We start from the raw sequence: 25,492 nt of genomic DNA on the forward strand, positions 1-25,492 counted from the left end.
TCTGCTCATTCCTGTGCCTTTATCCCTGCTGTAATGGGGTTACTCTTGTGTAACTCAGAGCAGAATTTGGCCTCACAGATGGACATAACTGCATTATAAATTAGAATATGATACGATATGTAACCATGACAAACGCTCTATTAGGAGACGAGACCAGACTTTGGTGCCAAACTTGTAATAATTTACCATCTGCTGGTCACCTCAGGCTTCTTTGCAGCAAATTAAAAATATGAAAAACTGAGATTGTACATTTGATGCTAAGTATTGAACTGCTGTATTTGCATAGATGTGCTTGTGCAAGGCTAACTGCAAGCTGACTGACAGCTGGCGCTTAAGAGATATCAAGGCAACATTTTTGGGGAGCCTCTTTTCCATGATGATTAAGGGGAAAGAATAGCCTTCCAGCTCTAAAGTTTATTTTAAAGTCCTTTCCTTACCTGATGACCAACCCTCCTGCTGGGAACGGGAAGATGCCGTTAGTGAAGGACAGACTTCAGAAGAGCAAGGCTTGATGCACACGTTTCTGGTGTTCATGCTTTGAATGCTGGCACTGTTTGGCCTGAAGGATCTTCCTGGGAAGCCCAAAGCATCAATTCAAAACAGACCTTCTATCTGTGGATAAACTTGGAATGGAGTTATCCCATCTACTATACAGGTGGTTTCTATAGTAGATAGAAATCTAACTTCTTCTGTCACTGATTTGTTCTTCGTGGTGTGTTCAACTGATCACAACAGTCCCTTTGGTGTAAGAGCAGAAGAGATCTATGAAAAATTTAAAGTGGACTTGCATTCCCTGAAAATCAGAGAACTTTTGAGTGAGATTAAAGAAATACAAAGAATTCTTTTGGCAAACAAGCCAACAAAACAACTCCAGCATTGCAGGTGGCCTGGCTGCAGCTCTGCGTGCACTCCCAGCAATCCCCTGTAAATCCAAAGGAACTGCTGAGCTCCATCCCAGTGCTACAGCAGGAGCCAGGGTACTTCCAAAGGTAAGAATCATTATTTTCTGTGGAAGCTTTATGCATTCTTCATGTAGAAAATGAGGGTTCAGCAGTTTCAGCTGCATGTTCCAGGTTCCCGCCTCTAATCTTATCCAGAGTTGGAACACTGTGTGAGTACAGGAGAAAGGAAAAAGCAATAGGTAAAAAGGAAAGTTAGAAGAGATGTTATAAAGTGTCCAGTGAGAGACTCTTTGCTGACCTTAAACTGCTCTATGATTAAGATTAGGCTTCTCTGCTGACGGTTTATCTGCCTAACGAGACATTTCTTGCAGGAAAGCACAAAGTACCCTGGCTGAGGGGTTTGGTGGCCTGTGGGTGTGAGCAGCTGGGTGATGTTGTGGGTCTGTGCAGGAACTTGCTGGACTTGACGTGGGCTGGAACAAGGCTTGAGTCTGGACAGGAGTAAATCAGAAAAAACATTTCAGGCTGATTCAGGAGCAATTGGGGGATAGATGGAATTATGTTTTCTGTCAATCTGTATGGGCTGTTACATCCAAACAACTGCCTTTATTTTTTTTTTTTTTAATTTAGGAGATCTTCCTGATGAGATCCAGCAGTGTAACATCTGAATCAGACAGGTGACTCCCTCCAAGCATCCTTCTCAAAGCAGCAAGTAACAGATTGTTCACAGTTAGATTGGCCCCTGAGTTCTCAGCGGCAATGAGGTACCATAATTTCCTTTACATCACCAGTGCATGGCTCTGCTTTATGACGTTGTAATGACCCTTGTTCTAGTTGTGTTGGTTTTTTTTTTTTTTTGTGTTTTCATTTAAAAAGTATTAAGAGCAACTTGGCAAAATGATTTGGCTCAGCGAAGAGCTACAATAGCTTAATCCAGACTTTATTATACTGAGACTTCATTATACGAAGTGAGTCACTATGCAGTAAGAAGTGAACCTCGAGGAGTTTGAGGTTTTGCAAATCACAAACTAATTTGGGATTTGTGAATAGCGAACCTTTTACCACTGTGGTATTCACTCATTTATTTCCGGAAGGGAGCAGTGAATCAAAAACTCTGTGGCTAAGGCAAGTGCTACATATGAGGGAGAAAACTCTTCCCCAGAGCTATGCTGGCAGAAATGCATGCCCTACACATGGCAGGTACACTGTGTTTTCTTATGAGAAGTTCTGTATCTTGCCCCCTCATCTTCTTTTCTTTCATGTGTATGGATTTTTTTATAGCCATTTCTTGTTCCATTTTCATCATGCTTCCCCCCCCCCCCCCCCCGATTTCTGTTTCTCCTCACTTTCTTCCAGCAAAACACGAACTTAATAACATTCAAGTTCATCACTTAATACCAAAGCACTCACATAGGTTCCAAAAGAAGGAAACTGAATTCACTCAGTCTGACGTCAGAGGAAGAACACAACATAGGACCCTGTTCAGCAAAAGTCAGGTACATGGCACGTGGCTAGAGGAATAATCCTGTGCTAGAAACTGGGCAGGTGCTTAAATGTATTCCTGAACCATACAAATCGCGGCCACTTCTAACTAGAAGTAAACCCGCAATACAAGCTGTTCTAACAGGTGCAGGATTTCATCCTTTCTTCTGCAAGGGTCACACCAACATGAAGGAAGGGATGCTGGTGAACTTGGGCAGGGATCTGGGCAGAACAAGCACCAGCATGCTGTGGGCAGGCAGGAGCTGCCTTAGTGCTGGGGCTGAGAGACTCAAGCAGCTGCCAGCCAAGACCTGGCTGGAGCCATTTTTGTATGCCTGCCTGGGTTTCCCCAAGCCCTGGCTCTGCCCAGGATCTGCTGCATGTCTTTTTTTCTTCCTGAACCACTCCTTACCATACCGAACCACTTCCTAGTCACTGGATCCTGCTGTCTCTTTGGTGACAGGGTTTAAAAGACTGAGTTATTTTCTGTTGCCTATCAATCTTCCCTTCCTATAAGCTGGATAGCATGAGGTCCGAAAACCTGCCATTGCAAGAGCTATTTGCCAACCACTGGATCGTTCTCAGGCCCTCTTTTTACTTCTGTTTAGCATTCCCACATCCTTCATGAAGTGTCATGTCAAATTCACCCAATTCCTTTAGCCAAAAACACAAACAAACCCCAAATAAGAAGAAAAAAAAAAAAAGAAAAAAAGGAACATTTCACTTTGACTGCCTTTAAGTGAAACATTCCCATTTTTGAAATTCATAGCAACAAACAGTTCAGAGTGTGCCTGAATTTTTTTTTTAAAAGAAAATGGAGTTGTTTCCCTTTTGATCAAATTAAACATCTCACTTGGTCTACAATGTTTTCCATCTTCTGTATTTTGGTTTACTACAAATAAATAAAGGAAAAGGTTACTATTTCAGATTGATTTGAAGTGATAAGAGGGTTTTATTATGACCTGCTAGTTAACCGAAGTGTCAAGAATATGCTGCTATTCTTGCTTGGAGTTCCAGAGGATAAGGCACTGAGCAGTCATAAGGAACTAAGAAAAAAAATCCCCTTTATTTCCGTCAACTGCCAAAGCAACCCAACATTCCTAGCCATCCAGACATTATCTCTTTAACTTTACCAAGAATGTATTTTATTTTCTATGTTGCTACTAAATTACTTCCATTTTTGTTTTTCACCAGTTTACCCATCTTCATTTGTTAAAAAGCAAGTAACTATCTCAGCTGAGAACTGTTTATGTTAGTGCCAACAGTCATATGAATTTCACATAACACAGAATAATTAAAGAAACGCTTTCAAGTTTCCACATGAGGAAGAAAGCCATAGGGTACTGGTCAGTCATATGTTTTGGTACTTTCTTTATTTTTAGAAACTCCCATAAATCAAATTATTAATAAATAAAGGGAAGACAGACACAGCTTTTTTTAAAAAAATAATTTATGACAGTGGGATTCACATACCACATTCTCCATTCAGGGAGAGAAGACACCGGGGTTTGGTGCAGCCTTTTGTGGAAAGTTTTCTTCCTCAAGTCCATGTTGTAAGGGGTAGCTCTGCCCTGCTCACACACTGTCTAGATCTTTGAGAATGCCTATTCCAGGTCTGTGTGAGGATGGGTTGGTTGTTCTTTGCAGTGCAATTACTTGAGTTTTGTCTCACTTATTTTTAAACGCTCCATTTAGCAGGAACTTGTGCTAGTTCCTTTTGGTGGTTACTTGCAGAATCCACAGCAGAATTTTCTTGCTGTTGCAGGTGATAGATGTCTTAGGACCTTCTTTTGCATCCTTGCATAGCGGAAAGGGTTCTCAGTAGCTAATGCAACCTGATGATATAAAAAGGCCTCTGAGAGGAACTGCAGTTACTTAAGTTCAGTGACTACTGGCTGTGCCAATAGTTGAACATATGCTCAAGTGTTTTGCTATGCTGTGGGATAGCTCGGGATGGATTTATTGCTGGTAATTTGAGGAAGGCAATATAAGTGGGAGGTAAGGTAATACCAACTTGAATTCCTCATTTGTGAATTTCTCTTTCCAGGTTATGATTAAAAAGTGTTAAGTATTATGTAAAAATTCAGATGCTATTGGAATTTATAGGGTGAAACAATAAATAGCTCCCTCATTCCCTTCCTCCCTCCTGAACCGCAGCTCCAGACAATGAAAACATCAACACAGAGCAATACATTTCTGGGAAATCTCCTATGGTATTACAAGGAGAGTGAAGGAAAGATCTAAATGACACAGAATGAATTACTCTATAAAAAAGCACATGGTCTAACACTGACCTCTTAGGTATCGCTAGCCCTGTATTTTAAATGATGCTAGCTAGTATTTTTCTTTACTGTCCTTTAGCAGCTCTGATCTTCATATTATTTATTGCCAAAAAATGTTAATTTGACTCATTTAAAAAAAAAAAAAAGATTTTGTTTGGCACTGAAACAAATATTTTACTGAGAGGCTAATGTAGCTGTAATGCATGTATTGCTTTGAGTATACTGCAGTCATTTTTTAAATTGTGTCAAAAAAGGCAGCCATATCTTTTTTTGACCAGATTTATTGTGCTGGTTATTGCTCAATAATCTGTTATTTTCCAGATGTTTGGTAATTTATTTTTCTTAATATTTGTTCCATTACTACTAGATACAGTAGTCAGACTTATGAGGGGGTAATTTCTGGGACCATTGAATTTCTTGTTAATTGCTACTCATTGTTGTTGTTATTATTATCAAAGCATCTAAAAACCCCACCACAATCAGGGCCCATTGTGCAAAGCACAATGTGTACATTTAGGAGGAGACAAGAATAAGCAGCCCAGTATAATAAGACAACCTCCCCTTTTATTGAAAATCAGTATTTTGCTTTTCTCTAGTTCTGTAATTCCCCCAGTCCCTCACAATGAAGAAAGAATTATTGGCATGGCAAATTCATTGAGTAACTCCTTTGATACACTAGTATGAACACCACACAGCTAAGAAAAAGTATTTGTATCTGACATAATTCCTCTCGTATTCTTTCACAATAGTTTTTACTGATTGGTAAGCATATAAATGGATTTTCTTAATGTTTCTAGTTAAATGTGAACATTAGAAAGGGGATAAGCACCTTTTGGTGAGTTTAGAAACACAGACCTACCCCCTCAGCTGTTGGTAGGTGTATTTTCTGCAGAATGTCTTTACCTTGCTCAAGTTGTCATTTTTTCTGTTTGCTCCTGACTTTGCTTGCTTCAACAGCATAGTGAGGGGATCTTGTTTCTGACAGCTCGTTCAAGGCTGTCTAAAAGCTTGAAATGGAGAGCAGTGAAGGAGAACATAGTTGTCCTAGTTGTGAGCCACAGGGTGATGGTAAATCTATGATAATCTGCCAAATAAATGGCAGTGAAACACCAAACCTAGCTCTGGCTGAGCTTCGTTCTGCCAGGCCCAAAGTCTGGTTGCTTAGGGTTATTCAGGCACCAGTACAACTACTTGTGATCTGCAGGGCAGATACACCCTTTGTCTCTACCACCTCTCTTTAATTTTGCCTTTGTTTTTGCCTGACGTTATTCCACTTCTGTAGGCTGCTTGTGTCACATTCCTGAGAAACATCTCCAAGCAACCACAGCTGAGACCTAAGATGGACCCCGAGCAACTATCTCTGACAAATACAAATGGAAGTTTTTCATTGTGACCTGCAGTGCCTTAATTTAGAGTTAGGACCTCGGGATCCCAGAGTGCAGCCCTTTGGAGTAAAGATGCTGCTGTCTTTTTCTCTTAAACTCAGGTTTTGAAGGTATAATCCATTTTGAGATGTGGAGGAAGGAGCTCTGGGCTGTGACTCCCCAGTCAACTGCATGATGGGAGACACCAGTTTGCCCAGACTTGACATGAACACTAAGAGGACAACTTAGCTTTGCTGCCACCCCACAAAGCTCACTCCTTTTGATTGGGGCTCTTTTAGCTCTATCAGTGGTGCCCAACCTTTTTAGCCTGGCAGGCCACAACAATCTTAAGCTACTCAGTAAGCTGTAGCTTGCAATAATCAGAACAATTCTTTATACTCATGGACCAGTCTTGGGTAGCTCCTGCATTACTGAGCCCATACATCCAGGCAAGTCCATGTGTCCCAAACGGCACCTAGGAAAGGAGGAAGTTGTGAGCATGTGGCTGCCTGAAATATCTGCCTTCAGTCTGCTTCTGCTGGAGCTGACTGCAAGAAGTATTCTCATGGCAGAGGCCTGTGTTGGCTTCCCTCTTTCTCCTGAGGGTTTCTTGGAGTCAGCACCCGGGTATGTTGTGAGCCAGATTAATTTCTCTGGCAGTGGTGGTAACTCAAGAGATTTCTTAGAGGCTCTGTGCCCCATGTGTCCCTAGGAGGATGTGATGGGAGAGGCTAGCAAATATCCCAGAAAGGAGCCTTGTAAATCTCCCAGGAGCTGGCCACAAATTGTTAGGCTGGGCTGTAGATCTTCGTATTCCTGTACCGATACCCCCTGGTTGCTGTGGATTTCAAACCTGCAATGCCAACAATGTGGGTGAAAAAATACTCCTCCTGGATAAATCTGGTGTGCGTTGACTATTGCTTGGCTACATAATTGCTAGTGGGACCATCACCAAAAGCTAATGGATGGCTTGATATTTCATTTCTGAGGCAACTTCCTTGGAGGCAATGTAGCAAGCTCCTTCAGTGAAGTGTCTCGTTCCATCTCCGCTCACAGAGTTTGGCCAACATTAAGCCCAGTCTTGCATAGCAGCTGAAAAGCCTTCAAAAAAGCTTTTGACTTGAAATAATGTCTAGTAACTGTATTAGCTGTGTTAAACAAGATGTAGAATGCGTAGGTCTTCTCATAGGTTTCTTTTTGTGAAAGGAACCCAGTACCAAGGGTTTCTTGTGGTCCAAGGGACGTATTTTCCACAGCTATAAATTTCACACAAGAAGCGGCACAGTCATGTAGTAGTGCAAGATTTGTTCCCCACAACTTCTCAGCGGTGGTTTTGCTTCCATAATTAAGATGTCTGTTCCTACCACATAAATTATTATATTATCTGCTAATAACCCAAATATTTCATTTTTCTGACATGGAACTCAAGGATACCAACATTATTTCTTATGAATAGCCCAAAACTGTGTGTCAGGCCTCAGAAATATTTGGGATTTGCCTCTAAGTTAGACCTGTATTCAAAACTAAGATGGACCACTTCCCTGTGTTGTTGTCAGAACCATAAATCAGACTGCGTGAATCCCAGGGCTAAGAAAGGCTGCTGCTCCTTATCGGACCCAGGTGGAGGTAGCTTGTATTTTGGAAGAGACTGTCTGAGGTCTGTCTGAGGTGCTTACTTTGGTGAAAGAGCTGTGAACAGATACACAGTGCCCATGAGCAGCAGAGTTGAATCTCAACTAGCAGGGGTCAAAAACAGCAGCAGGGAATATTAAAACTATAAGTAAGTGAAAGTGTATTACTCTGTTTATTCCAGGATCTGAAAACATTGATCTCAGGGGAATATCTACATGTGACTTCTGAAATGGGACTTGCTTTCTGCTATCTTACCTCCAACATGGTCTGTGAGCATTTAGTTGTCATTCTTGCTGTATGGTTGAAAGTGGGGTCTGCTCCCAGGGTTACCTCTTGCATTTTCAAAGAGCTGGTATTGGCTAATAGCTTTTGCTAGAAAATGAGCCTTACAGCCTGGGATCCTTTCAGCTGACCCTCTCTGGGCAGTGGGTACTTTTGCTTGCTAGGAGATCTGGAAATGCAATCAAGTGTACGTTACTGGTTTTGTAGCACACTGCTTAGTGCCAAATGCTGCATGCTTTACTTGTCTCAAGCTGTTACATGTTGCTCTCTAAGGGTTTGGACTAATGTTAGTTTTTAATTCCCTCTCCTTTTCATTCTTTCTTTCTCCTTTTTTTAAAAATTATTTTTAAAGTGGAAGCACAACAAAATGGTTAGAAGTATTCTTGAGCTTTTTTTATTTAGTTACCCAGTCTCTGCACATACAGTTCTTATACAAAAGTTATTCAAATAACTGGTGATTAAGTCAAGAGTTGATTTATACATTTAACCACCTTAGCTAGGTGTTGGCAGCATCAGCTAATTGGGACATTGCAAGGATATGACAAATATTATCAAGAGATCATGTGCCTACTAAAATAAACTCAAATTATTGTAAAATCACATAATGAAATTGTAGCTTGCTTTCTTGACTGGAATCCCACTCCAGCTTGGTATTTATCTACTATTTGCCTGGCTTTGTACTTTCAATGTTTATAACCTTTCTTCTCCTTCCTCAGATGACCTGCTATTTTTCCAGGACTCTAAAAGCTGATGAAAACTGTAAGGATTTTTTCTGTTCTGTCCTGGGTTTTTGGGAGGTTTTTTGTTTGGTTGGTTTTTTGGGTGTTGTTGGGTTTTTTTGTGTGTAGATTTTTTTTTTTTAATTTTTTTAAACCTCTCTATCTGTAGCTGAAAAATCCAGAGTCCAGAGTCTTTTCTCAAGGATGCTATACCCATTTGACAAAAGCTTTTACAAGTATCTCAGCCCAAGATGCAGAAACACAGACAAATTAATTACTTAATATGTGGAACAATTCCTCAAGCACTACCCATGCGCACTTTCTTACCCTGTGATAAGCAGGGGTGGTTTCCCTGCCTCTCAGTAGAGATGGGGCCAGCTAACTTGTGTTAGCTGTGGGGAAGGAAGGCTCATCTTGCGTGTGCAAGCCCAAATCAGAGAGCAGCTGACTGGCTGGAAATGCACACCCTAGTTTACACTGTGGTAACTATTCCTGTGCATGTCCCCCTAGGTATTTTTGGGACCGCGCTTTTCCCTGGTTCCCACTCCTTGTCCCTATACTGGGCTCATGTAGCTGGGATTTGTTTCTGGGCCAGCTGCGGAGATCTGCTGCTGGGCTATGCCTTCCCTCCTCCCACCCCCTCTCCTCTTCACCAGCACCTCATCTGTGTTGACATCCTCAGCCTCTTCTGTTTCTCCTGCGTCCCAAGCAGCTGACTTCCCTTGGTTTCCTTCCCACTCGGACCACTGGCTGTCTTCCTCGCCTCCCCTGCAGCGCAGCGCTGTTGCGTTTGCTCTCCCCTGCTCCCTGCCCAGGAGAGGCGGTGGTCTCTGAGGGAGCACAGTGGATGTCCCAGCATAGTCTGGACCCTGTGCAGCGCCACTCCATCTTAGTGCCTTACATCCGTGCTGCTGCAGACTCGGTAAAATCCATACGTTCGTCTGTCTTCCTCCTTTGTTCAACAGCCATTTTCTGACAGAAAAGCAACAGCTTTCTCTGTGCTGTAAATGCACTGAACTAGCAATAACTGTTTTACAGTTTTGCTGCCCTTGCTGTTAATGGAGAAGTGTTAAGTGTCTGTGTATTCTTACTTGACTACTGGACACACCCTTTCAATTTCTAGTGCAATATTTCTTTTGATATTCAGAGCTTCTCATTGTAAAAACAGACCAGGTATGTTGCAAGCTTTGGGGTAGCCTTAAATCTTATTTTGACTTTTAGGGTATTCCAGCCTTTGCTCATGGACTTATTGTTTCTTTCCATTGCAGCTGATTCTTTCTAGTTTGACTCTGCTAGTTGCCAGTCAGCCCTGTGCAACTCTCCAGCCCCAACAGGGATTTGTTAGGTGTAAAGGACTGAGAGAGAAGCAGGAACCGGGTGACAAGAAGGACATGCAGGGTGAAAGGGACAAGCAGGACAACCTGAAGTAGGTAGGTGGCAGGGAAGATGCCTCTGAGAGTGGTTGTCTCACGTGGAAGAGGAAATGTTTTGTTTGATTGTTCATCTATGCTGCCTACTGATATTTCAGACATGTCAATGGATATCTTCTCATGGTGGCAATATGGGCCTACATGTGCAGAGAGTGTGGGGACGCAACTGACCTTTGAAATCAAGACAATTAGCTATTGGAGGAAAAACAAGACCACTGTACTATCTGTTAATGTGGACATACAACCATATTGGCCAACCCAGCCTTAGAGCTGTTTGAGACTATCAGGTAGTTCTGGGGCCTTCTGCTGCTGTCTTTGAGAGTATGGCTAGTATTACAGGATAATAATAACCACCTGTCAAGGAGAGGAAGGGTTTAAATTGAAGAGGGTCAGATTGTCTCAGTGAACAGGTAACTCCCTCTCCCATGTCCCAGATAAGTTTGAAGCTCCAAACACCTCATTTTCATCTCAAAAGCACTATTGGTTGACTACCCTGCTGTAGAGCTTTCATAAGACTGTAGGTGGGATAGGGCGTTTCTGGTGAGCCACCTTGCAAAACCAACAGAAGAAATGATCCATTAATGTACTGCTTACAGCACTGTCCACTTCCCTGTTCCCTATCCGTTGTACAGGGAGCTTGTGGCAAGCAATAACCAAGCAGGCCCGCATATCCAAGTGGGCTGAGGCAAACTGCCCCCAACACAACACCCCTGTAGTAGGGTTGGGTGAAGCAGCACTAAGTTTTCACTAGCCAGCTAGCTTGTGAATCATTTATAGTCTCTTGTTTCTTTGGTGTATTAGCTGGTTCTTTAGCTGGTCTGGCAGATAAGCAGGAAATAACTGAGTAGCGACACTCCCTTATGCACAAAGTATTTGTCCATCTTTCCCACTCTAACGTAGCACAGAGGGTGACAAGCACTGTAATACCTCACCTAATGCTGTTCATTCTTAGATGGCAAAGGGATATTTCTGCTTATCCTGCTATGGAAAATCTCTCACGGGAGATAAATGTTTGCTCTTATCAGCAGGATTTACTATGAAAAATGGATATTGCTTGCAATAAGCTAAGCTTTTTATTCTTTTGCTTAAATTTCTTGTACTTATTTTAGGCCTTTGTTAATGAGACACATATTGAGAATTTCCGTGGTGTTAAATATGCTCAGTTGCCACTAACTATGCATGAATAGTATCTCATGCTTTCAAAGTTCAGCCCTTAAAGGAGTGTGTGTGTAAAGAAATGCATGCAGTGATAAACAGTGAAAAAGAAGTATGTGAAAACTGGTTTGACTTCTGTTCTCAAGATCTGTAAGCAGTAGAAGTGTTGACCTGTCTAAAATTATTGGTACCTGGAAATCTCATGCAGGAGATCAGTTGGGTGACTTTCCTGATCTCTCCTATTCCAAGATTAGATGCACTGGACTGTTGCAATGCAGCTGGAGGTGATAAATTTGTGCGTCACTCTGAATAATTCTTCAGCCAGAAGGACGAAGGGACTTAGGATGGAAGCATTTTTAAGTATGAGTCACCCATACACAGTGATGATTTTCTGTTCGTGTCATGCAGGATCTACTTTCTGCTAGAAAACACAAACATGGAAACCATAAATCTATTTCTATAAGAAGTATTTTTTTCCAGTTCTAATGGCTGTAATTTTCCAATACCAGGTGTTCCAATATTACTGGAATTATTACAGTGGGTTTTTTTTAATTTTTGAAAAATGGTAAATTTACAATATATTGAAATAGTTCTTATATTAGTGAAATTCAATGAGCTGGGCACCCAGCTTTAACAACAAAACCAAAAGACCCTTGGTTCCACCTGGGTAGTCCAAATAAATCTAATGGAAGTCATGCAGTGACCATGTTGTAAGACAAGAATACCCCCTAATACTCCCCACGGCTGTCAGGATGGGAGAGGAGATAGCGCTTAACTGACCCAGGCCCTCAACTGATGAAGCTTGCACTGGGACAGCTCTTAAAGAACCAAGGTTGTAGAGTCAGGTATCATGAAATCAAGTCAGTTTGCTTCCTGTTGCAGTGATTAGAACTGGACTGGAAGATTCCTCCACAGTTGCTTTCAGGGCTGGTTGGCCCACAGACAAGGCCTGTGTGATCCAAAGCCTGATGGTTGAGTTACTGGCTTGGTACATCATAGGAAATTTGGTTTCAAGTTCCTCCTTTGCCCAAAGCAGACTTGAAGTTTTTCATGCCAAACTGTGCTTCGCTCTGGGTGATTTGAATTTAGGACTCCACATGCCAAATATTGTACCACAACCATCAGGGCATGGAGCATTTGTCTTGAAATAGAAACTTTTCCATTAAAATCCTATCCATTAAAATCGCTGACAAAGCGACCTACTTAGATGAAATGGTGTTCGTTGATGAAGGCCATTTCTTAGATGGAATGACTTCTTGAGAATAGAGCTTTTTTGGGCCTGCTGCTATCTGAAAAACAAATGCCCTGCTGGAAGCTGGGAAGAGTCAGTGGAGACCCAGGTGGGAAGAGCTCTTGAACCCTGAGATCATCCATGGCGCAGGACAATTTTTAAGAGAAGCACTAAGCAACTCCAAGTCAAGCGATCATCCATCCCTTAGTCCAGTGCATTAACACAGTCCTTCCTTTGCGCAAAGGAACAGGCCACCTCCCCTTTTATAGCTGTGCAGACTGGCCAACCTGCTATAGGTGGCCTACTGAAGTGGCAGACAGATCAATCTGAAGCCAAGCTATTTTGTGGTGAAATTCATTAGTATGTGTTGTCTGTTCTAAGAATAAACCATCTCTGGACAGATCCTGAAATCCTCACAGTCTGTTTTTGTTCAGGTTTTAGTGAGGCAAAACCACTGTTGAAGCCAAGATAATTTTCTTTTCTCAGTGGAAAACGGTAATGATGTCAGGATTTGGCCTGGTAAAATAATGATAATTCTCTGCATTTTACAAGCTCTATTTATATGATGATGTCGATCTATTTAAAAGATGTTAATCAGGCTTCAGTACCTGCCTGTGAGCTGGATGGCAAGCGGATGTTTTTGCAAGCTAAAGCAGAAGGAAGCTAAGGCCTGCATCTGTGGTCATGTCATATGCTGACAACCTTTCAGTCATTTTTGCCAATGGTTAGTCTATTGGCTTCAATTGACTGTCCTCAATATTGACAAGCCAAGGAAGAAAACATGAGGAGGTGTGTATATACGTTGTATTTATATATTTATATATAAAATGGTGGCTCAGCACATCCTAGTACAGGCGGGTTTTAAAGAAAAATGTAATGATTCAAAGGGCCAATTTTAACTTTGCTAAAAGCAGCTAAATGATGCCCCTGCCCTACATTAAACTATGCTGCGATCAAAGAGGGCAGATGCCAAGTACTTGTGGTTTTACAGCTTTCAAATAAATATTGCTCAAACCCATAAAAAAGAGCATGAGAACAGCGAGTGGATTTTACCTTTTTTGTTTGTTTATTTATTTATTTCCAATATGCTACAGGTAAAGGGGGTATTGCTGCTGCTCCTTCTCAGGGTTTCTGCAGAGCATTCAGCTGTGAATGCCACTTGACCTCAAATCCAGTTAATTTAGCTTGGCACGCTCGATTGCAAAATGTTTTATGGGCTGGCAGATAGAGCACCCTGGCAGATCTGCCGTGGAGCTGCAAAGTTCCATACCCAGCTGAAACTTTTTTTAATTCAACACTGTCATTTTTAAATAACAGTGCAATTGCAAAACAAATTGGCAGGTACTTATGAACTGAATACTGCCTGGGGCTCTGTCTTTTCATTTTGCTGACCAGTGTGTCCGGTCTTCAATTTAGAAAAGCACCCAGTAGTTAAAAAGCACTGGTGAAACCTTGTAATGCAGAGCTAACCGCACTGCTCGTGGAGAGGGAGATGCTTGCTCTGACTTGTTGATCTTTACAAACTGGTTAGCTTCATGGTGGAGGACAACGTTTTTTTTAAAAAAAAAAAGTGCTCCAAAGGGTCTATCTATTACAGCAACCACCTGAGCCGGAACCTTCTTTGCAAAGTTTGAGCATTCTGCCCCAGGTCCTATGTGAAGCTTCAAGGAATTTTGGAATATTAAACTGGAAGGGCCCTATTGGGTCACTGACTATCTTGAGCAACCACCATATATGATCTCTTTCCTGGATAGTAGCTTGCATCAGATACACGTGGGCCATCTCCTATAAGTCAACATAGCTCTGCTGAAGCTGACCTGTCAAACTCCAGCTTTTGTTGCATGGCTTTGTAAAAGTCCTTGCTGCTTTACCTATACATTTGCATTGCTGACTCCCTAAGCATAGTAACCAGAGGTTGAACAGGATGTTGAAAACAAGTAGAGGCATTCAAGTTGTCTTGCAGGCTAGACATAAGCCAAGAAGCACCAACAATAGCATCTTTGGTTATTTTCCTCAAAAAGAGTTTCAAATAAAGCACTGGGTACTCTAACACAGGACAGAAGAGGCAAAGATAACACAAATGACTTCCTTGCCTCTTTTGTATCAGCTAAGGACCACAAAAAACATTTGGAAAATGGTGTAAGAGGCCACTCTTCCCAATTCACAGCATATCTACAAATAGTGAAGAATCCAGTTGGAATATAGGAATCTTTGGAGTGTTTGAAAGTCCCTAGTGCTTGCTGCTGGCATCTATATTTATTCCTAAAACCATATGGGATAAGACACTCACTTTCCCTATTCCAAAAACACCCCATTGTGTATTCCTCTGGAGTGAATATGTCTTCAAGGCTACTGATTTTTCAGAAGGGCTTTGCTTACTCTAAAAATCAATTCCATTTAAAATATAATTTGAGAAAGGCAGAATCATTAGTTCTTCCTCCAGAAAAATGGCCTCTGTAGCCATGAGAAAAGGAACTCAACTTGAAATGAGAAAAATATACAGTTTCCTGACATAAAAATCTATGTGAATAGGAGATATACCAGACAAAAAAAAGATGCTAGTCATTGTCTTTCAGCAGGAGAGATGCGTTTGTGAGAATATTTGTGCAAGGATTTTATGGCTAAGCGTATAGGATGTTGAGGTTTTGGTCACCTGATGTGTACTTGTTATTTTGGTAGCACTGAAAGAAACATCTGAATATATTTCTTCATTAATTCACTTATGGGTCCTTGTAATCATGAAAGTTCATGCAGTGTGTTATGACTCTAAGAAAAGTTAAGGAACCCATTGCTTTTTAAGGCAAAATCTTTTGTTTCATGGCTTTCTCAGAAATGCGAATCATCTAGCATTGGGCGAGTCTTTTGGTCAGTTGTCTCTGCACATTGACCAGTTCCGCTGATTTATGGCCACATGAACTCTTTTCGAAATTTCTGGCTACGCGCCATAAAAGTTCTAAAACAATCTTCGAGGTTTTGAGTCCCTCTGCTTCTCCTCTAGGGAAGGGAAGCTTGTATAAATGTGGTTATTCTGGGAAAGCCAATGGTTTTAATTTCTCTCCCAAGGGGGTAGAGATGTCTTCCAAACCTAGTATTGAGAAAAAGGACCAAAGGACTACCTCAGGAAAGAAGATAAAACTTGGGAGGCTGGTCTGCATTTTCTCTCTCCGAAGTTTTTTGAAGGAGAAGATATGAAGCTGCGAATATCTCGAACTCTGTCACCTGGACACTTTCTTTCCTTTAGAGGGATCTTTCTTGCAAGTGAAATAGTAGAAGCTAGTGAAATCATTCCAGTGCACCCACGCCAAGTGGGTGGAAGAGGTATGTGAAAATTAAATATATTATTTGGAAGCTTCTCTGGATGCTTCTTGCTTTCCTGGGGGAAGGAAGGACCTAGAACTGTTTGATTCTATCTTTTTTTTTTCCCCTTAATTGTCCTCAATAAGATTTATCAACCATTTCTGTCCAAGCAGTGTTCTAACACATATTCAAAACCTGTTCTGTTCTGAGGGCAGGGTGGTACTTGCTGGCAGGTAGGATATAGAAACGTTCCATAGCTGTGAGTTTCAGGCTCTTTTCACGCTACTCTGGTATTCTCAACAAGCCCTTCTTGTGCATCTCACATGTCAAGCATATCAGCACACACTAGAATACTTGTTTTTACAAGTATCTCCCTCAAAAACCTGACACCACGTGTACTCATTGCTTCCCCCATCTGATACAGTGTGAAGCTCTTCAGAAAGCCCAGCTTTGCAGCCAGGTGGTTCTCTTGCCCTGACTTACCAGGCAATGGAACCATTGCTTCCCTTTGCTTTAAAAATAGGAGTCAAAATGTCCTTGTGGCTGGTCCCCTAATAAGCTCAAACTACCTCATACTGTAAAGAAGTCTTTCTTTTTGGATGCTCTGAGTGTGATACAAAGTGACGTGCTGAAAACTTGCGCTTTTGAGAGCATTTCTCAAAAGGTTAATCATTTTGCTGATCTTAGGCTTTAGTCATAACATGGAGACATGGACGATCCTGTAAACAAGGGATCAGATTGCTCGAATGGAATCTCATTTATGAACTGGAGAGCTAGGCTGCAGATGAAGAAAGTGATAAACATGAGAAAAGTAACAAATACCCAGGTTTTAGCAAATTGCTGTTGTTACTGAGGTTGACACACTTAGCTGTAAATTGGGTCAGTGGTTCCCACCTGACCGAATCATGCAGAAGCAACTAAGGCACTAGGCAGATGGAGATATTAGCCTCATGCAGTCTTAATGCTGAAAGAAAATTGTATGGCCTGTGTACTGCAGGGTAAATGATCCCAATCTTCTCTTCCATTCTTAAAATCCAAGGCACTGACCTTCTCAAATACATGACTCATGTGTTGCCAGGAAGGTGAAAGTCCAACTGTTAATGAGTTGTTTCATTGTATACAGCCTTCAAAGCCAGGCCTCTGCAATCAACTCAGCTGAACACTTTGGACGTCTTCCCATCACTTGATCCTAATCACGGGTCTGCACCTGGTCCAGCTTTCTGTTTGGGACAATATGTTAAAAATTCATTGTTGCACTCTTTTTTTTTTTTCTTTTAATTGACTTTTTCTTCCCCTCTGAGTTAAATGAATGCTTTATAGGATGAGAGCTGAGCAACATCAATGGAATGAATTGTGCGGGAGAGCCACAGGCACAGCTCACGTTCAGGAGAAAGCAGGAGTATCCAGCTGTATCCTGCTCGCCTACTTTGATGTCTTTGGCTGATAGAGTGATGCGTGATTCAGACCACCTACTCTCCAGTCCCTGGCTTCCTAGGTGGTCAAAGGGGTGAAGAAATTATGAACCCAGCACAGCACACCTGTAGTGTGCCTTGTGCATCCTTCTTCACTGACTGCACAGGCAGCAGGCATTTGGCAGCCCTGGGCACTGCTTGGTTTCATGTGTTTGTCCCTTTCTTGATCTTAAATGCTGTAGTATGGGCCTGTGTCCACCTGAGGCACCATAGGATGCAGTTTGAGTGCACCTTGCCATGAGCACGCTGTGTTTGCCTTGCCATTTCTGAATAGGACTAGATGATGATGTGTATGCAGTGTCAGAACAACCTCCACATGGCCTGGAGGCACCATCTCCGGAGATGAAGGTGTCTGAGGTAAATCCAGCCAGCACTTCAACTTCTTGCACACTATGTTAGGGTTTTCCATGTTGCTTTGTTTTAAACTCTCCTTGGAGTTTTGGGGGTTGGGTTTTTTTTTTTTTTGTTTGGTTGGTTTTTTTTGGGGGGGGAGCCGGTTTGTGGTTGTTTTTTTCAAGTGGGAAAAGCATCAGGAGGCATAGGGAGGCTGAGAAAGCACTTTGGAGTTGATGGTCACACTTTATTCTTCAGCCTTTGGAAGGAATGGGGACTTAGATCTCCATCATAAGCATCTCTGTATACTTACAAGTGAAGTGAGTGACAGAGAAAACTGCCTTAAAAACTGTGGGCATGAAGAAAACCCATAGTCAAAGGCAGCTTATCTGCTAAGGCTTGCCCAGCTGCTGGTTATCTTCCATGTTGCATCTGGCTTTTCACAGTACATCTGTTTAGCATAAATAACTTTTTTTTTCATTAGTGTCCTATGGTACATCCAAACAATGAACAGAAAAAAAAAAGAGAAACTGTAAATAAATTTTACAATGTCAGTAAGAGCATTCACATTAAGGGAAACTATTTTGAGTGAATGCCAGTTCTTAATAAATTGCTATTATTCTGGTGTTTTTACAAAGACCGCAAGGAAAAAAAGAAGAAAAAAACAGAAACGATTGAAAAATGGAAACACTGAATGTCACTGCTCAATCACTCCTTTTAATAATAAATACATCTAGGCTGTTCTCATAGCAAATGAGATGCCGAGATATATCTTTTTTTTTCTTTTGGTGTCTATCTGAAAGCCAGTGGCATAAAAAAAGACCATGAGTCAGCTGGCTGAGTTCCCTTTCCTGAATGCTCCCTGGGCAGCTGTCTTTCAACCCATATTATCAGCTCTGGGTCTGAGCAGGCTTGCTGGCACCTTGGGGCTTACCTGCCCAGCCCAGCACTCTGCAAAGGTGCTTGCACTGACTCCAGACCCACAAGCTCAGTTCTCGGAAGCAGGAGAGCCCTGCTGCCATTGCCCAGCTGGTGTGTCACGCTAAGGACCGGTAACACTTCTGAAGACAGCAGGTTTTGCTGAGAAGGATGCCTACGGTCTTAATTCCCAGTTACTGATGCCGCCTTTGTTGTAATTTCTCAGAAATGGGACCTCACAGTCCACTTTACCAAGAACTCTGCTCAACCATCCAAATCTCCCCCTGGAGCTAAAACTCATCCTTTCTGAAACAGTATCCCCTGTGTACTCCTGATTTAACTCTCTGGGACCACATGGAATTTGCGATGAAATTTCTAAATCTCTATATCAATGAGGCTTCGCGGCAAACAATAATTGTGGGCAGCACACTGCACAGTGAGAGTAGCCTTTTCTCACAGAGGTCCTGTCACTGAGCATCGTGGGGATAGGGGTTCACATTTCAGGGGTCCCAGAAAATCTTTTTTTCCCTCTTTTTAAAGTTTTAAAAACTTTTTTTTTAGTGATAAGGCTATTTTATCTGTGTCTATTTTACAGCCCCTGTGTGATTCCCTCAGTTAATTTCTGTCTGCAGGGATTCTGTGAAGCTGCGGTCTTGGTCTGGCATCTCCACCCCTAGAGGAGCCCTTTGCGCCCGGCACCACAGGAGTGGGGTACATAATGTGTGGCTGTCCTGGAAATCTTACATTAGAAATATGGATGCCCCATCTGGTGTTGGAAAATCAAGTGTTAGGCTGACCGTGACAGATGCTGATTGAAGGTCATGGCTGAACAGGGAGGCAGGAGCAGGGTCATGCTGGAAATAATGCCAGAGGATGGGGCTCTCAAGCCACAGTGGTGCCATTGTTTGCCCTTCAAAGGTTTGCAAACCTAGCACATACATTAATCACAACAGGTACTGCTTCCTTCTCGGGGAGGATTTTTTGGGCAACATGGCTGTGCTCCTGCATGTTGGTGGGGATGGCACTAAAGTCTGGAGAGATGGGGCACCTACGGACAAGGAGGTGTTGGGCTGTATTCCAGTGACACAGGCACTGGTAGCTTGGGACAGTCTAGGGAGGACCTTGCCATCCTCTCTCTTTCTGATGTGGCATCTGGAGCTGCACCCAGAAAGTCTGAGGTTTGTAGAGAAAAGGTGGTTTTGCCGACAGTGAGAGGGCTCATCCTCCACAAGCGTGAGGAAGCCAACTCTCCTGGTCATGGTTTGCTGTACCTACCACAGTCTGCCAGCCAAGGAAGGAAGCCCAAGGCCTGAATGAGCTCTTTTGCCTTTTTGCACACCCCAGAAGTGCTTTTATAATGAAATAAGGCCAGAGCCCAGTGAGCCAAAGGGAATTAGAGACGTTGTGTGTGCTCACATGCTTGTTTCATGGGGCAATTTTAATGAGTAATTGATTGCTAATTATATGTGCTGCTTTGTGGTGAAACATCATGGTACTTTGATATCGACCAAGAACTGAAAGTTTCTGTTGTGCTTTTATTTTTTAAAAACTTTTGGCCTGCTGATCTGTATGGGGTATTTTGTGCCTGATTAATTTAATGTATTGTCTTGGGTGAGTGTTGATTTACTTGCTGAATTCAAGATCAATTTTAATGAAGCTCTTAGTGCGTGCTGGTTTGGGGACACAGGGTGCCATGTTATTGGTTTGTCTAGATTGCTCACTGTTTTGTTAGACTTCAATAAGAAAACTTCTGGCATCGTGACAGCTTCCCACTTCCCTACAATTGAGTAGACAACAACAGAGCTTAAACACAGAATTTTCTACAGTATCAGGTTCCAGAATGCTGATGTTTCTTTTCCAGAGAGATTTAATCGCAGGACGAGACAAAAGGATACGCAGCAGGCCTGAAAGGTCCTTCCTCTCCTGAGTAGTCTCCATCAAGCCAATGGGCAAATGTCTGTAGAAGAGGACCACACTGAAGTTCTGTTGGTAGGTGAACAGCAGTGCTTGCCAAACAAGGCACCCCATTCAATGTGTTTTCAATGATTTAAAACTGAGCTAGAAAATGTGAATCCAGGCAGGAACTTGGCATTTAAATTATACACTTGAGATGACTGAGACGCTTTTTTTTTTAATACAATTAAAAAACTTATAATCCTGAGGGATGTGAAAGGAGTTAGGGCATGGAGACGACATGAAAACAGAGTCCTTTCATATGCTGCTTGACATTTCAGTAATTCTTCAAGCAGCATTTTTGACTTCTTTTAAACCTAGAATTTTCTTAGCTTAGTTTGCAGCATGAAAAGACTGAAGTTTAATCTTTTCAACATACGCAGTCTTGGTATAGAGAGAGCTCTTCCCTGTATGCTTGTGCTGCTACCAGTGCACACATATACCCACCTGGCTTCAAGCTTAGAATATACTAGCAGTAGAAATGTTGCAGATGATGCAGTAGCTGAGGCATTTGCCTACATCATGGACTCAGGTGATTTTGAATGAAAGGGATATGTATAGATATAAAATTAAAGTGTAATTTATATATTGCATATTTACAAACTATAAGATATATACATAGCATATATAAAATTAAATATAAGTGCATTTAAGAGTGTTTCTAGTAATAACCTACCTCGTGATTAACAAGATTAGCAAGAAATCGGTGCAAATTTTCTTCTTAATCAACAGTGCTAGGAAATAATGATTAATATAATAAATATGTATTAATAGTAGAAAGCTGAATTAGGCATTAGGGGATTGACCTGGACCTCAGAAACTCACTCTTCATTTCCCTGCATTGTTAGATTCTTCTTGACTGACTGCTGATAGTATCAATTCAGTATTTGGGTATCTGACTGTTCTTAAAATCAATGGTAGGTAATGTTTGAGGGTGCTTGCCGGGGAGCACAGGAGTGAAGAATATTCAAGTGGTTCTCCAAAACTGTGGACTGAGGTAACTATGGAGTATTTAGCCCAGAGGAGCTGATGTTCCTGATCTTCAAGCACCTAAATCTATGCATTCAGCACTGGTGACAAAAAAGCCACGCTGCCACCACTCTCTCTGCCAGCTACTGCTCCAGCACTGTCTGACCATTGTAGGTGCACCAATGTGCTGTGCATCTCTTCCATGCTTCCACTCCCCAGCCCAAGCCAAAGTTCCTCAATAGGAGCCTCAGTTTCACTACTCTACTCTAGTAGTTTCACTACTCTAAAGGGCTGCCATATGTCTGCTATTTTTGTTATTATTTGTCATTCGATTTCCCCCTGGGTACAGCCCTTTTCTTTTCCCACCTGGAAATGGTGACTTGGCAAGTTCCAAGTTTTTCTGAGAGCTTCCAGCTGCCCGGTTGTCATCCTTGGCAGCCAGAAAGTGCTACTTCATCTTGACTATACAGTCATACAGCACAAAAGCTCCTTGTGTTATGGGTTGAAATCATGGTTATGTTTTGTTTTTCTTTCTGCGTTGACTCCATGGAAGCTGTGTAGTGTACCTCCATCACTTTAGGGTGCAATGGATGGATCTAGTGCTGATGTCCTGCATGTAAGTGCTAAGTTCAGCACTCCCTGCTGTCAGGCACAGAGTGGATGTTGAGGCCTCTCCAGAGTAATGTTGATAGCTCTAGAATTGGTCAGTGGCTCTGGGACCATGTTCAAAGCACAGAGCATGAAAAACATCTAGGGTGGGAGTGCAGAAGTCCTGCTTGTGTCCTGCTCAGCTGCTCGAGCCTAGGCATTCAGCTCTGTTTCTCTGAGTCTCAGTTCATTTGCTTTCAAGGCTATCTCCCAGAGCCATCTAATTGTCCCCAGGCTCTCTGCAAGGAGTCTGTATGCCTAGGCACTGGGGTCACAGCAGGAGGGAGCCCACAAGCTGTCAGGGCCTCTCAGGGCTAGATGTGACCACAGGGAGTGGCAAAATGCCAGAGTTTTGCTATATGAGTAACATGCACACACTGCGCTGACTGTCCCTAGTGATTGAAGATGAAAATTTCCCCATCCTTGGCTTTCTCTTTTCCTCCACACTGGAGTGCCTATTTATCTTGGAGGCTACAGCTTTGAGTAGCCCTCCCAAAGGTCCCCACCAATGAGCTGGGTGGTCAAAGCCATTTACGAGAGTCACATTGTCTTGGTTCTGCTAATATGCTTTAATCCAAGGCTATTCTTCTTCCTCTTATCTGATCACAGTCCCCCAGCTGTGCAGTATGTGCCACATATAAATTTAGAGAACATAAATAATTTGCTTTGTTGAAAAGCAACCCATGATATACTCATTGCCTCTTCCTCTTTCAATCTGCACTTGCTCACAGCGCCCTCCTCGCCCTCAGGGTTTTCTGCTCCCTCGTCATGAGCATGCATCTTCATTTTTATCCCACTTTAGGACCCACTAATAACTCTCTCACCAGTGCACCATCAACGCACTGGAGGAGAGCACAGGAGTGGTAATTCAGGGCTGTGATGCTGTGGTACGCTGGGAGGGGACGCTCAGATCGCTGTGGCATGCCAGCATACTGCTGGCAGCTGTGCACCATCTACCAAAAGCAACTAGCCCTGCTGGCATTCAGCTGTGCTGCTAGCGCTTTAAACACAAGGGTATCGTTACAAAATGGTGGTTTGCAGGCTTTAGTCACAGGAGGGTATCAGATGTGCTGCTGTTGTTTGCTCCTTGAAGCAGGATGGTGGGCTCAGGTATACCGGTGTCCCAACTTTTTGCTAATCTTGCTGTGCTGTTAGCAGTCATCGGATGTGGCCAGCGGGAGCTCCTGGCAGAAGTCACCCTTGTGCAGTATGATCTAGTAACTCAGAAAGTTACCATTGTCTGAAGAGTTTGAACTGAAGCTTCAGGAGGACTCGATAGCAAGCAGAACATCTGACAATTCACTGTGAACAAGTAATTGAACTTACTAACTCTTTTCACGAGGGAAGGATTTCTTGTGCAGTTTTTCAGCATTTTGTTGGTAAATTACTTCCCTCTGGTAACCTTTTTAGGTGATGAAAATAGTGAGAAGTTTCACTGGACTTTGGATCAGGCCCTTAGAAAAGAGAATGGTCATGGTAGTCATCTGCCCTTAGACTCAGCTTCCCGACCTGCTCACCTGTATGTTTTTTATGTAAGACATATACATTCCCTCACACATGGAGGGCTGGATAGACGTGGCTCAGCTCTTTCCTGTAGTGTGACCCAGTCACATCCCAGCTCGTTCACCCCCCCTGTGCATCTGCCTTGAAGCTACCCATCATCAGCGGGATCAAAAGCAGGGATTGACAAAAGTAATTATTACCCCCTGTTTGTAAATGCAAATACACTGATGAGTGTGAAACTGGACGGGGTGGATTAGGCCCTCATGGGGTGGATTAGGCCCTCTTTGTCTTTGTCTTTGTCCTCGTCCACATCCCTTGCCTTCCGCTGACTCCCACAGAAAGTCCTCTTTGTTGGCATGCCAACCGTTGTTTCCTAGCACACTTCCCCTAGAAATCCCTGCTAAGTGTATATTGCTGTCTCCCCAAGAAGGTATGAGTGCGGCAGTGCGCAGTTACAGGTCATGCGTATATGCACAGCCACTATTAGCTAGGGCTTTTTTTCAAAGAATTTTTTAACTTCATCTTTGGTTGCCTCAGCTGAAGGAAAGGTCAAAGGAAGGTGCGGAGAAAATGAAAAGCATGTAAAAGGTGGAGTGGCTTTGAGCTGCACTGAGGGATCTTCTATGTCTTGCTTGTTATGTAAAACCCACCAGAAGGAGGGGGGAATAAACAAAAGAATTTTCTTCTCAGCATGTGCTGGGACCCAGCACTGCAAATAAATGCATTGTTAGTTGAAATCAGTGTTTTGGTTTCTCCCTTCCTTTGTGAGATGCTGTAGAGGAAGCAGATTAAAGATTGCCAGCTTTCTGGCAAAATGTACTGGTGGCATCATAATGACTTCATTATGGTCTCTAAATGAGCTAACAGACTAATAATGTGTTCAGGAAAAAATACACTTTATGAACATGCACACAGGTGTAGGGTTAACCCCTTCTTTGGCACCCCTTGCTTTGAATTCAGCTACTGCAGCTTAAGCCACAGCTCAGTGCTCTATTAGCTGGGCAGTAAAGGATTTAATTCAACAGCTGCGTGCCAACTAATTGCAGCTGCATTTCCTTCTGAGTTCATCTACAATGCAAACAACATGGCAGCTGTTTGTTTGTTTGTTTGTTTGCTTGGCTGGTGGTGGCTGGGGATGCTGCTGCTAGGTGGAAATGCCAGCACAGTGGTGCAGAGGCTCTGCGAGGCACTGCAGCTCAAACCTCCTTTTATTAAAAAGGCTTTCAAAAGTGGCTCATATGACATACCCCTCCTTTGGTTTTCCCTTATTGCTTTACATGCTGCATAAAACATGTTCACCGGAGGAAATGGAGATTCAACAGTAGGCCAAATCTTTCTGCCCAAACTCTGCCTTGCTGATGTCTCCTCCACCTCACTTTCAGCATCACTGGACCCAAACTCTTGCTGTCCTCATCACAATTCCTGTAGCCCTCCTGCCCCCTCATTTCTGCCTTCATCACTTTCTACCTCTCCTCATCTGTTGCTTAAGTGCCTACATCATCTTTCATTTCTGGATTATGTAAAAATCTTCCAGAATATCCTTGTTAGCCATATATAGCTCTCCCATGTTTTCTCTTGAGGTTTTCTGGATGGGATAATGTGGACAACTGGTTTCAGAATGAGACCATGGAAGCGCAGGATACACAGGATGTTCTGCATGTGCTCGGAAAAGCCAAGATTTCCAAAACATGAGGGACTTTCATTATGTGTGAAGAGCAGCTATGAAACCCTTGTTCAGGCATCTCTGATATGGCTCAGAAAACTGAGGTTTACCTGCCAGGTAAGTGTCTCGTACAATGATAGATACGAGTCAGGCACTGTTGTTGTATGGTAGGGTGTACTCATATAGTGGGAGTATCTGGGATGTACAAAAGTCTGTCACCTCTGCTGCCAAGGTCTCCCTGCATCTGCCAGAAGTCC

General features: G+C 42.6%; 1 long non-coding RNA gene across 1 annotated transcript; it reads left to right on the plus strand.

Annotated features, from left to right (window-relative positions):
- The first annotated feature begins 1,652 nt into the window (after positions 1 to 1,652).
- LOC309671840 lies at positions 1,653 to 25,230 on the plus strand. The gene is made up of 3 exons (XR_014269197.1): positions 1,653 to 1,666; positions 20,361 to 20,488; positions 25,153 to 25,230. It is a non-coding gene; the product is annotated as an uncharacterized lncRNA (long non-coding RNA).
- The last annotated feature ends 262 nt before the right edge of the window (positions 25,231 to 25,492 follow it).

This window comes from Vanellus vanellus, assembly GCF_965231255.1.
Source record: "Vanellus vanellus genome assembly, chromosome: 1".
NCBI lineage: Eukaryota > Metazoa > Chordata > Aves > Charadriiformes > Charadriidae > Vanellus > Vanellus vanellus.